Raw genomic sequence first — 14,496 nt, 5'->3', positions numbered from 1 at the left:
CGTAGAGGATACAATATACCCTAAAAAGGGTAATGTGTTACAGCTTTGGCTGCAGTGCAACCGCCTCACCACCAGGGGTCCCTCTAGTGCTGGCTCTCCTGACAGGCCCAGTCCATCTCCCCTGTCCACTCTATGTTCTGGGTTTGCCCTTATAACCCTGCCTGACAGTTCCCTCGGGGCTTCGGCATCGAGCTCACCTGGGCTCCCTGCTCTAGCCTTCCTTTGCGTTTGATTCCTGGACCTTGCCTTGCCTTGCCTTGCGCGGCCTTCGGGCCTTTCCTTGCCTTGCCTTGCCTTGCGCGGCCTTCGGGCCTTCTTCCTTGCTTTTCATACCTGGCCTACGGGCCTTCTGACCTGCCTTGCCCTACTTACGGTGTGTGGCCTACGGGCCTTCTGTGTGTGTGTGGCCTACGGGCCTTCTGACCTGCCTTGCCCCGCTTACGGTGTGTGGCCTACGGGCCTTCTGTGTGTGTGTGGCCTACGGGCCTTCTGACCTGCCTTGCCCTGCTTACTCTGCCCTGACCCAGCCTGGACCCAGACACTGCTACTTGCCTCCTGCCCTGACCCAGCCTGGACCTAGACACTGCTACTTGCCGCCTGCCCTGACCCAGCCTGGACCCAGACACTGCTACTTGCCGCCTGCCCTGACCCAGCCTGGACCCAGACACTGCTACTTGCTGCCTGCCCTGACCCAGCCTGGACCCAGACACTGCTACTTGCCGCCTACCCTGACCTAGCCTGGACCCAGACTCTGTTCTAGCCATTACTGTCTCTCTCAACCTGGAGCCACCCTTCTGGGTGGTGTTCACGACTCCTGACTGGAGCCCAGTCGTAACATAACGATTCTTGTTCAATAAACATTTCTTGAGTTTTGCGTAAAGCCGATTATCACGTAACTTCTGTAAGACTCGACGAACGTCCTGGCGATGTGTCTGTAGATCTTTGGAGTAAATTAGTACATCGTCTAGGTAAACAATTACTGACGTGTGTAACATTTCTCGTAGAACCTCATTCATGAGGTTTTGAAACACTGCTAGGGCATTGCAGAGACCGAAGGGCATGACCCGGTATTCATAATGTCCGTCCCTTGTGTTGAATGCGGTCTTCCACTCGTCTCCTGGGCGAATTCTCACTAGGTTATAAGCCCCGTGAAGGTCTAGTTTGGTAAATATCCTGGCCCCTTGTAGTCGGTCCAAGAGTTCTGGGATCAGGGGCAGAGGATACTGACCCCGCCGGGTAATACTATTCAAGCCCCGGTAATCTATGCAGGGTCGGAGGGACCCATCTTTCTTTGCCACAAAGAAGAAACCTGCCCCGGCTGGAGATGTAGATGGTCATATGAACCCCTGATCCAGGTTCTCCTGGATATATGCCGACATGGCTTGAGTCTCCGGAAGGGACAATGGGTAGACCCGTCCTCGTGGCGGTGTGGTGCCCGGGAGAAGATTAATTGCGCAGTCAAAAGGGCGATGCTCTGGAAGGATCTCGGCCTTTTCTTTGGAGAACAAATCGAGATAATCCTGATAGTAAGATGGCAAACCCAGCGTAGTAGTCCAGAGAGGAATTGGTGGCCGAGTAACCGTGGCTAGGCAGGAATTAAGACACGTAGGTCCCCAGGACGCTAGTTGAAGGGAATCCCATGCAATTACGGGCAAGTGCTCGGAAGCCAGGGGTAGACCCCAAGACGACTGGGTGCATGGACCTCTCTAAGACGAAAAGGAGATCTCTCCTGGTGCAGGACGCCCGTGCGAAGAATGAGAGGTTCGGTGCGGGTGATGATGACTCCCGGAAGTATTCTTCCCTGGATAGAGGACACGCGGAGGGGGGGTCTTTGGGGTTGTACCCTGATCCGGAGTTGTTGAACCAGCTCCTGAAGAATGAAATTACCCCCTGCTCCCGAGTCGATCAGAGCTTGCGTGTCGAACTCCTCCTCCGGGAGGATTAAGGTTACTGGCACAAGACATGGGGAGTCAGAAGCGGTATGACCTAGGGTTAGCTCCCCGGCTGTCCCTAGGTCCGAGAGTTTCCCGGACGTTCACTACACTGCGCCAGGAAATGGCCTTTGCCACCACAAAACAGGCATAGACCGAGCGTCCAGCGTCTCCTTCTTTCTTCTTGGGAGAGACGCCCCCGACGCAACTGCATGGGCTCGATGTCCTGGGTCTCTGGGGAACCAGACTGGGAATTCCCACTGCGGGGAGTAGTAGATCCAACAAGTCCTAGTCTAAAAGTCGGTTTCTTTTCTCGAAATCGGCGCTGGATGCGACGGTCCACCCGACCTGCGAGGTCAATCAGAGCGTCCAGGTCATCAGGGAGATCTCGGGCTGCCAATTCATCTTGTAGTTTTGGAGAGAGGCTCTCCAGAAAAATGCCATGCATTCTGTCGTTCCCCCAGTTTAGTTCGGAGGCGAGAGTTTGGAACTCTACGGCGTATTCTGCCAGCGGCCGGTTCCCCTGGCGTAACTGGAGTAATGCCGAGGCAGCAGTGGACTTGCGGGAGGCTTCATCAAAGACCCGCCTGAAGGCAGAGATGAATTGCACCAAGTTGTCCTGGCGAGAATCTTGACGCTCCAAAAGATTGGAGGCCCTCGCCAGGGGCTTCCCGTCCAATAGAGAAATAATAAAGCCGGTCTTGATCCGGTCCGTCGGAAATTGAAGCGGAAGCAGGTTAAAGCGAATGTAGCACTGGTTTAGAAACCCTCGGCATAATTTCGCATCTCCTGAATACCGTAAAGGTACAGGCATCTGGATGGGAGCTGGAGCGGCAGAAGTGGCCCCTGTTCCTGGTACCGTGGAGCTGGCAGCCGTGGTTCCTTCAACACGGTCAGCTAACCTTTGTACTGTTGTCGTCAGAGTGTCGAGGCATGTCTGCTGCTGTTGCAGCCTCTGGGCAATACCTGGAATGGCTCTCAGGCCGGCTAGTTCCGCCAGGTCCATGGCCTTGCAAACTGTTATGTTCGTGGACCCTTGGGCCGGTTGGGACAGAGGATGGAGTGCTGTGGGGTCCGCAGCAAGTGTCCCAACCAGGAGGCGGTTCGGAGACCTGGAACAAGCTGAGATGCTGGACCACGGTGGAGTCCTATGCGACCAAGGACTCTGTACCCACTGGGAGGATGGCCGACGTTGGACCCTGGTGACAGAAGAATCTTCACCCTGGAGACCGGCACTCCCCCGGGAGGAGCCCTTAGGAGTCCAGCCGCTGGGACTTTAGGAGATTCACCCTGGAAGCCGAAGTCCCCCCAGGAGGAGCCCGTAGGGACACGGCCGCTGGGACTTAGGCGACTCCTTGAAGGTGGAAGATGGTCCGGATGCAGGTGCCTCCTGCAGGTCATGGGATCCGGACGGCTGGCGCCTCCAGCAGGTCATAGGAAATCAAAAGTCGGTCCAGGAGTCTGAGTCCAAGAGCGGTCCGCAGCCAATCCAGAGGTCGGTGTCCAGAGAGCGGTCCAAAGCCAGTCCAGGGGTCGGTGTCCAGAGAGCGGTCCAAAGCCAGTCCAGGGGTCGGTGTCCAGAAGAATCAATCCAGCGAGGAGGGCAGAGCAGAAGCGGGATGAAGAGCAAACCAGAACACAGCAACAGCAGGCCGAAGACCAGGAACCTTGTTGCAAGGCACAGGAGAGAGCTAGCTGCAGGGTACTTATACCCTGAGGGCGTCTAACGTCATCTTCAGCCCAGGAGAGGTTTTTCCCACTCTGGCCCCTTTAAATGGGGCTCCTCCCCGTGCGTGTGCGTCAGGGGGCGGGGCCAGCCGTGCCGCAGCGTCAGCGTCTCTCCCGAGGAGGGAGAGACGCGCTGGAAGGCTTGCAGGCCTGGGGCCTGCTGGAAACGACCCGGGGAAGACTAGAAACGGCCCGGGCCACCCCCAAAGTAGGTGGAGGGACTGGGGCACGGCCCGGGACGACAACATCTGGAGATCATGTGATGACTGATCTTCTCTAAGTGCAAGAGGCTGGATTGTAAGGCTACAGGCAACGTGGTCTGGGTAACCTGACCTAGAAATGGATCGCCGTAGAATGAGGAGATCACCAGCACGGAGGTTATCTGGTCCATGGGAATCAGGAGTTGATTGACCAGGTCTTGCAAAATAAAGATTCCCCTGGAGCCAGAGTCTACAAAAACCTGGCTAGAGAAACCTGTGAAGTCCAGTTCCAGTGTGACTGGCAGGAGGAGTTGGGGAGCTGGTATGGTAAGGCCTAGGGCAGTGATAGCGATCTCCAGTCCTCGAGTGCCACAAACGGGAGGTTTTCAGGATATCTAAAATGAATATGCATGAGAATGATTTGCATGCATGAGAAAGATTTGCAGGCACTGTCTCCATTGTATGCAAATCTGTCTCATGCATATTCATTGTGGATATCTTGAAAACCAGGCCTGTTTGTAGCACTCGAGAACTGGAGTTTACCATCACTGGTCTAGGGTCATTTCCCTAAAGGACTCTAAGCATTTAAGTTACTGACCTCTGTGGGCATTGGGCCAAGTGATGGCCTTGAGCTGCACAGTACAGATAGAGGCCCTGTTGTCTGTGATGGAGGCTTTCTTCTGGAGCCATGAGGCAGCGTCTCAACTTCAACAGTACCTCAAGAGGAGGAAGAGAGGTTGAGGGTATAGAGGCAGTGGATGAGAGAGGATGTTGGACTTGGGGTGCCAGAGAAACACTCCTCCCTGCTGGCTGGGTCTCTTGAGCCCTTTGCTGCAAAAATGATGTATTTTGCCAGTGAGGACAATGATAGCCTCTTGCAAGGTGGGAAGCTCCCGGGCAGTGAGCTTGTCCTTGATTTTCCCAGAAAGGTCTTCCAGGAAAATGGTGACCTCTCACCAATCTTTGAAGCCAGTGTCCAAAATTCCACCGCATATTCGGCCAATGTTTGGGAGCCTTGACAGAGATGGAGCAGATCAGAAGCCATCGCTGCTGTATGATCTGGCTCCTCAAAGATAGTGTGAAACTGCTTCGTGAACTGTTGGAGGTTGAGTAAAATAGGATCTCCTCACTCCCAGAGGGAAGAAGCCAAGGCCAGTGCTATTCCATCGAGCAACGAAGGATATACATGGTCTTGGCTTGATCATGGGGGAATAGTGCAGCCTGTAACTGGGAGTGCATTCTGCACTGATTACGGAATCCCTGACACCGCTTGGGATCCCTGGCATACCAGGGTGGAGCTAGCAGCAGAAAGACAGGCCGACTGGGCACTGAAGGAGGTGGCAGCGCTGTTGCAGGTGGAGATGGTACTGCAAGAGTGGTCAGGGCATCCAGTTGCATGGTGAGGTGGTCCATAGCTGTGGCCAGAAGCTCCAAGGCACTCTGCTGGTCCTGCAGCCTGAGGGTTACCCAGAAATAGCTTGGAGTGAAGTCAAGTTCACTGAATCCATGGCCTCAGCAAACTGTTGAGTCTGTGGACCCTTGGACTGAGTCGAGATTGGCACTACCTGCAGGGAAGAGCCCTGCAGGTTTTCACTGTTAGCAGGAAGACCTAGGCAAAGCAGAGAACGGATATGACCTTCAGCTATACCAGACCACATTCTCCTTGGATTGAGCCTTTGGGTGCCGAGGCCAGCAGGACTTAGGTGAGGGTCTCTGCTGATGACTGGCGATATAGTCCAATGCCAGATGAGGTCGCAGGCAGGCGGCAAGAAGATGCGGCTTATCCAGAGTCCAGGCAGAGGTCAAAGGCAGGCAGTGTTCAGGCATATCCGGGGTCCAGGGAAGATCAATGGAAAGGGGAAATGAAAATGGCTGAGGCAGACAGGCAAGGCAGGAGTAGGTCAGGCAGGAGAGGACTGGAGTATGTGAAGACAAATACTAGAGCAGGCTGAAGGTGAGGACTGGAATAGGCTTGGGAAGCAATATGCACTATACTCAGTGGCTGGATCTGTTGCTGAGGGGAGTTGCTTCTGGGGAGCTGCCCTTATAAAGGGCAGTACTGATGATGTTATCTCTAGTGGCCACTGGGACTTTCCTGCCATGATCCTTTAAAATACCAGGAAGTGATGTATGTGCACTCCTAAGGGGAGGCATGGTGTGTTGCTGGTGGCAGCATCCTGCTGGCAGTGTCTCACCACGTTGGAGAACGGCATCCTGCTGCGTGGCTAGATGGCAGTGGTTCGCCACGTTGAGAGGCAGTGGAACTTGCCTGCCAGGGAAGATGAGTGTGGCAGTTCGTGGGAGCAGCCCACAGACCACCAAATTCAACAGAATGGAAGATATTCACATGTGGGCTTATGCTCAGGAACTGAATTCAGGGAGCTAGCTGAACCTGGGGGGGGGGGGGGGGGGGTGCAGCTGGTTGTTTCATCACAAGGCAGGGGACTGACACTATGCCCAAAGTACTGGGAGTGTAAAGGTTCTGATGCTACACTTGTATTGTGTGTCTGGATGTGAATTGCTTCTGAAGTGAGTGCAGAGTGGTGCCTTCTGTAACAGAAGTTAACATACCATTTGGGACTCTCACTGGTTCTGCAAGTAAAGGAAAGAGAGGCTGTGTGATGAGAAAAATTGCCATGAAGTGCATGAAGGAAGAGAGAGTACTCATTGTGAAAGACTGCCCTAAATACATCCAGTGATAAAAGAAAACTGGAAAGGATAAAAATGTGAACGGAAAACTTGGTGATCTATTCACGAAGATCATAAAATCTATTCAGAGTTCAAGCTATGTTTTGGACATGAAGATTCTTCTATTTCTATTTGGATTACAATAAACATTTATTTTACTGTAGCACAAATCAGGTGTGGACATTGGATTCTCTGGACTATGTTTGTTCTCATCTTGACTGGCCTTACAGGTTATCATGTCCCCCCTCCCATGTCCAGAGGCTGAATATACTGCACTCCTGGGCAGTTACATCAAAGCTTCCTGGAGCTGGGAAGGTGTCGCCTTGGCACAGGCTTTACACCATTTAAAAATCTTCAGAGGGCTCCCAATTGGAGTCTTCACTATGAGAGATGGCTGAGGGGGGATATGATAGAGGTCTTTAAGATCATGAGAGGTCTTGAACAAGTAGATGTTATTCAGTTATTTACACTTTCAGATAATAGAAAGACTAGGGGACATTCCATGAAGTTAGCAAGTAGCACATTTACGTCTAATCGGAGAAAATTCATTTTCACTCAACACACAATTAAGCTCTGGAATTTGTTGCCAGAGGATGTGGTTAGTGCAGTTAGTGTAGCTGGGTTCAAAAAAGGATTGGATAAGTTCTTGGAGGAGAAGTCCATTAACTGCTATTAATCAAGTTTATTTAGGGAAAAGCCACTGCTATTAATTGCATCAGTAGCATGGGATCTTCTTAGTGTTTGGGTAATTGCCAGGTTCTTGTGGCCTGGTTTGGCCTCTGTTGGAAACAGGATGCTGGGCTTGATGGACCCTTGGTCTGACCCAGCATGGCAAATTCTTATGTTCTTATATTGGGAGCCTCAGGCTGATGCAGTATTGGCGCAGGGAAAATGGGTGCTTATGATTGAGCACCCCCTCTCCCAACGCACGCCAATCAACCTCTCCTAGGTGCCCAATTTAATATTTAAATCGGCTGCTGCGGTAAAAAGAAGGTGCTAGGTTAAATTGTGCACTCTCTAGTGCCTCCTCACCAGCAGACATCTCGGAGGGGCTGGAGGTCAGCCGGTCAGGAAAACGGGCACTCAATTTTATGAGCATCCCTTTTTCTAACCTGTGCATAGCCACAGGTTAGGAACATGGACGCTCATAAATTGAGCATTTCTTTTCCTAACCTGACTGCCGGCACATTTTTTTTTGTTTTTAATTATTTTTTTAAAGGTTGTCCTTTTTGTTCCTCAGACATAATATCGCCATGATATTAAGTCAGAGGAAGTTCAGAAAAGCAGTATTTTCTGCTTTTCTGTACACTTTTTTGGGCTGCTCAAAAATTAACGCCTGCTCCAAGCAGGCGTTCATTTCTGAGGGTAAAAATGTGTGCGTCAGGCGCACATTTTTTTTTTTTATCTGGGGAGAATAGCTATTAGCCTCATCAACATGCATTTGCATGAAATGAGCACTATTAGCTTCGCAGGGGGGGTTGGACGCGCATTTTGGGTGCACTTATCCCCTTATAGTATAAGGGGTTGTGGGCATGTGTCCAAAACGTGCGTTCAACCCCCTGCAAAGTTAATAGCTTCTCATCTTACCAGGGCAAGGGAAAAACATTCACCCTCCAAGGCATGGATGAATGAAGTTTCCAAGTGGTCAGGCATCTTTGTGAGAGTAGGAATACCCCTCCAAGAGGTAAGTAAAAATGTAAATAAAATCTCTGCACAAACGGGCCGATGCAATACAGTGCACTCAGCCAAGCGCACTAGTTAACCCATGGTTGGATGCGTGTTTTGGACGCATTGGCCTGTTTGAGCAAATACAAATACAATAGATGATTTTAATGATAGGTTACAAATTTTAACTAATAGATCTGAAATTTCATTTTTTAGTTCCTTCAGAACCCTGGGGTGCATACCATCCGGTCCAGGTGATTTGCTTCTCTTTAGTTTGTCAATCTGGCCTACTACATCTTCCAGATTCACATTAATTTGGTCAGTTCATCTGACTCATCATCCTTGAAAACCATCTCCAGAACCAGTATATCCCCAACATCCTAATTAGTAAACACAGAAGCAAAGAATTCATTTAGTCTTTCTGCAATGGCCTTATCTTCCCTAATAGTCCCTTTAACCCCTTGGTCATCTAATGGTCTAACAGACTCCCTCACAGGTTTCTTGTTTCGGATATATTTTAAAAAGATTTTATTATGAGTTTTTGCCTCTATGGCCAACTTCATTTCAAATTCTCTCTTAGCCTGCTTTATCAATGTTTTACACTTAACTATTTTCTTCAGATGGATCCTTCTTCCAATTTTTGAAGGATGTAATATTGGATAAAATAGCCTCTTTCACCACACCTTTTAACCATAGAAACATAGAAATGACGGCAGAAGAAGACCAAATGATCCATCTAGTCTGCCAGCAAGCTTTCACTTTTTGTTTTTTTAATTTTGCTTTTTTAATTATTTAAAAACAATTTGTTTTCCCCATACTTATGTTTCTCTTGACCCTTGTAAGTGACTTTTTGTTCTATTTCCCTTCCACCCCACCATCCCTTTCACCCCCGCCATCGATCTATTTCCCTTCCACCCCCGCCATTGATGTAGTTAGCAGTGCTGGAGCTGCAGCTAAGTGAAGTATCAGTGCTGGAGCTGCATCAAGTGAAGTATCTAGCTAATTGTTTAGGGGTAGTAACCGCCGTCATAGGAAGCTACTCCCACGCATGTTTATTCAGCCTGTGCAACTCAGTCCTTGTTGGTTGTTGTCTGAATATAAATCATCTTTACATCATTTCCCTTGCCGTTGAAGCAGAGAACTATGCTGGATATCATTGAATGTGAAGTATCAGGCTAATTTGATTTGGGGCGGCACGAATTTCGCGCCATCACGTGACCCGGGGGCTGGTCCGGAGGCCTCGACCACGCCCCCGGGCTGGCGTCATGCCCCCGACACGCCTCCTGCCCTGCCCCAAAATTCATGCCGCCCACCCAACATGCCCCCGACACGCCCCCTTTGCAAAGCCCCGGGACTTACGCGCGTCCCGGGGCTTGCGCGTGCCGCCGAGCCTATGCAAAATAGGCTCGGCGAGCGCAGGGGGGGTTTGGGGTAGGTTTTCTGGGGGTACTCGCATATCTTACGCCCATACCCCTTTGAAAATCTACCCCATTGTGAAGAACATTGCCCCTCTCCCACGAATAAGCAGAAGGAAATCATCTACCCCTATACTTGGCCCTGGAAGTAAACTTTTCCCCCCAACCAAAAGAATCCACACCCTGAAGTAAGGGCGCAAAAAGAACTAGCCAGGGTCTTTGCCCCAAAGAACTATAAATTCCTTTAAAGTCCCACCTATGCTGGATAGGCATATCGGGGTAGGTTTACACAAAGAACAGGCCCAAAAAATCAGCTCAGATAAAAACTCCTATCTCCTGTAACTTCAAAAGCAACTCATACTGCCCCAGAGCACTCCAGAGGTAGCTGCTTAAAAATCCTCCTAAAAGGGATGGCCATTCTAGCTCCCTCAAAGGGAGGAACTGCATTTGAATGGTTATGGTTACCTCCCTATTCTTTAACTTACACTGGTCATAGCTGGAATTACCCAGGATATTAATTAATATTAATAAATAGCGTAAATAATTCAAAACATCTGATGAACAGAATCTCTAATATTTAAAAGCTTGTTTAAACTTTAAAACTTTATAAAATTTCCCAACTAGCAATAAAATATTTAAAAACAGCAAACTAATAAAATAACACCCAACAGTTAAGGATTCAAAAACCTCCAACTCTCTGTACCTGGGAACTTTTGATTTTCAATCATTCTGAAATTGTCATGGATTACTGGGGAGTGGAGGGAGGCGAGGGGGATGCACAAACTTTCTTCTCTCATATACACACACGTTTATTCTCTCATACACACACTCCCTCTCTCTCAATTGTTGCACTGACACACAGGCTTGCTCTATCACAGTTGGTCACACTAACCCTCACAGGCTCCCTCTGTCCTTCTCTCAAACACACACCCTTACACAGGCTCCCTCTTTCTTGCACACATACATGCACCCTCAGATAGGCTCAATCTCTTTCTGGTAAACACACACTCACACAGGCTCCTTCTCTCTTTTGCACACTCACACCCCTGCACACATGTTCTCTCTCTCACTCATACACACCCCTTCTCATGGTTCCCTCTCACACACAAACACAACCCTCACAAAATCCCTCGATCACACACCCTCACTCAGGCACAAAGGCTCTAAATCACACACACACACTGTCATTCGGTAGACGCACACATACACACACCCACAGGCCACGTCGAGGTCATTAGCTTCTTACTGCTCCTCAGCTGCAGCCCACCAACACCTTCCTCATCTTCAGCTGTGAGTGAGATGGGCTTCGCTCACAGCTCACTGGGGCCTCCTTCCACTTCATGGCATTCTGCTTGAGAAGCACCTGGGGCCTCCTCCGTATTCAACTGCGAATGGGATGGGCTCCGTTTGTGGCCCACTGAAGCCTCCCTCATCTTCAGCTGCGAACAGGATGAGCTCTGTTCATGGCCCACTGGAGCATCCCTCGTCTTCAGCTGCAAATAGGATGGGTTCTGTTCGCTGTGTACCCAGCGCCTCCCTCGTCTTTAGTCGCAAACGGGTTGGGCTCCATTTGTGGCCCACTGGGGCCTCTTCCATTTTCAGCCACCAAACGTCTTCACCCTTTGCTCGACCAGGTTTTACAGTGTCCAGTTACAAACGGTGCAACAGGCTGCAAAACTGGGCTGTCCAGTCCAAAACTGGTCATTCTAGGCCCAACTGAATGGGATAAGAATTTTCAGAAATTAGATAGCTTTCTGATTGATTTACCTTTTGAGATTAGAGAAGATTCTTCATTTTGGAACTTCATTTGAAAGAAAGTTTTTCCATCCTTCCTTTTTATTTGGGGTTTTCTCATTCAGACAAAATCAGTTACACAGCCACTGATTTTGAAGAAAGAGAAAGGATACCCATCCTCTATCTAGAAGAGACAGAGGAATCAGGAGAGAGAAGTAGTACCCATAAGGTGTTCACCCTCCCAGATACCCATTTGGTATACAAAGGAGAGATAAGGAGATACCTAACCAGTATCTGAAAAGATACTTAGGAGTAGATGTAAATGAAAGAATTCAATTATAGAATCATTAACATTCAGGTACTATTTACAGACAACTCTAAATTGGAGGGTGTATCTTTGTACAGTATCTTGTTAGTTCTTAAGTTGCAGAGGGAGGGTGGAGCCTTCATTTCTTTTTTTTTTAATTTTTTAATTTTTAATTTATCATTTTCAAAATATACAATTTTTAATTTGTTGTAGAAAACAGATATCCATACAATAATTACAACAATAATACTTTCTCTATAACATAATTATCTGTTATCTGTACTTGTTTCTAGGAAAAAGAGAGGAGGGTTGTAAATTAGTGGTATAAATTAGAAAAAGAAAATAAAACATTTCTGTTTTGAAAAAACCGCAGTGTAGAGACCCAGCAAACTAATTTATCCTACCACCGAAACCTGGACAGGAACCTCTTGGGTATGGGCGTCCAAGAAATTATGCAGTTGTAAAGGGTCAAGAAACACATAATTATTATTCTCATAATTCACAAGACATTTGCAAGGGTAAACTTGCCCTCTCTAGTTACTACCTCTGGTCTCATAATAAGAAACATTTTTCTTCTTTCTTGTGTGATTCTCTAGAGGTCTGGGTATATCCAGATTTTTTCACCATAAACTTCCTTTAACCTATTTCGCATGAACATTTAGAACACTAGATCTCAATCTGAAGGTAAAGTAAAAGACACAAATAAAGTCCTTTTTGAAATTTTCAAATCCAACGACATTTCCAGAACTTGAGTTAAATTCAAGGTGTCATCTAATGGTTGTTCCCCATTCAATTTTTCTTCTCTAACTGAAAGATAATAAATTCTATTAAACACAGGTAACATATCAGAAGATAAATTTAACACGTTAACAAGATAATTTTTAAACATATCATGAGGGGATAGCAAATGTTGCTTACCTGATGTAACAGGTGTTCTCACAGGACAGCAGGATGTTAGTCCTCACAAATGGGTGACATCGAGGATGGAGCCCACCACGGAAAACGTCTGTCAAAGTTTAACAGAACTTTGACTGGCCCCTACTGGGCATGCCCAGCACGGCACTGACCCTGCAGCCAGCAGGGGTCTCCCTTCAGTCTGATTTTCAAAGCTACAGGCAGTGCCGAAAAAGTAAAAATAAAACGAACCCAACACCGCAGGGTGGCGGGCGGGTTTCGTGAGGACTAACATCCTGCTGTCCTGTGAGAACACCTGTTACATCAGGTAAGCAACATTTGCTTTCTCACAGGACAAGCAGGATGGTTGTCCTCACAAATGGGTGAGTACCGAGCTGAGGATGTCCTGACTTGCACCAAAGGCACCCAACGGCGTGCAACAGGCACAACAACTGGGGTGTAATTTGGGAACGGGCATCCGCACCCTACCGGGAAGGTGGAAGGGTGTTGGTACATTATGTTGGAAAAAGGTTACGCAAGACAGATTGGCCGAAGATGGACTCCTGTCTTCCAGCTTTGTCCAAACAATAGTGGGCTGCAAAGGTATGGAGAGAACTCCAGGTTGCAGCTTTACAGATGTCAGGAAGCGGCACCGATCGAAGGTGTGCTACTGAAGTCGCCATGGCCCTCGCAGAGTGTGCTTTAACACGGTCTTGGAAAGGAATGCCAGCTTGCTGATAGCAAAAAGAAATGCAGTCCGCCAACCAGGAGGAAACAGCCTGCTTACCCACAGGTTGTCCTAACTTGTTAGGATGGAAAGAGACGAATAATTGAGTGCTCTTTCTATGAGAAACTGTACGGTCTAGATAAAAAGCTAGAGCTCGTTTACAGTCTAAGGTATGCAGAGTCTGTTCCCCGGAGTTGGAATGGGGCCTGGGAAAAAAGATAGGTAGGATGATGGATTGATTGATATGAAACTCCGAAACTACCATAGGTAAAAATTTAGGGTGAGTGCGGAGTACCGCCCGGTCCTGCAGGAGCTTAGTGTAAGGCGGATAGGTAACTAGGGCCTGCAATTCACTAACCCTGCGAGCTGAAGTGATAGCCAAAAGGAATAACACTTTCCAAGTGAGATATTTCAAGTCACAGGAGTGCAGAGGTTCGAAAGGTGGTTTCATTAGACGACCAAGAACCAGATTAAGGTCCCAAGATGGGGCCGGAGGACGTAAGGGTGGCTTCAGATGGAGCAAGCCTTTAAGAAAGCGCGTTACCAGGGGTTGTACTGAGATAGGGACACCCCCGATACCTTTATGGAAGGCGGCTACCGCACTGACATGCATCCTTATGGAAGAGGTTTTAAGACCTGATTCTGATAGATGCCATAAATAGTCCAAGAAGTTAGAGATTGGACAGGAAAGGGGATCAAGGGACTGAGAAGTGCACCATGATGTGTACCTTTTCCATTTATATGAATAGGATCTTCTGGTGGAGGGCTTTCGCGAAGCTATCAGGACATGAGAAACCGAATCCGAAAGGTTAAAAGGTTGAAGGACTAACCTTTCAACATCCATGCCGTCAGGGACAAGGCCTGGAGGTTGGGATGGAGGAGGCATCCGTCGTTTTGAGTGAGTAGATGCGGGTCCTTTCCCAAGGGAATGTGCCTGCGGATGGAGAGATCCTGGAGTATGGGAAACCACACTTGGCGTGGCCAGTGCGGTGCTATCAGGATCATGGTTCCTCTGTCCTGGCGTAGCTTCACGAGAGTCCTCGACAGAAGAGGAAGTGGAGGGAATGCATAGAGCAGACCGGTTGTCCACTTGAGGGAGAAGGCATCCCTCGGCCGAGAGTGTTGGCTCCGAATGAGAGAGCAGTAATTGTCCACTTTGTGGTTCTGAGGAGACGCAAAGAGGTCTATGTGGGGATAACCCCACTTG

This window comes from Rhinatrema bivittatum, chromosome 4 (genome assembly GCF_901001135.1).
Source record: "Rhinatrema bivittatum chromosome 4, aRhiBiv1.1, whole genome shotgun sequence".
Taxonomy (NCBI): Eukaryota; Metazoa; Chordata; class Amphibia; order Gymnophiona; family Rhinatrematidae; genus Rhinatrema; species Rhinatrema bivittatum.
The sequence above is the reverse complement of the archived record's forward strand: the minus strand, read 5'-3'. Positions refer to the sequence as shown.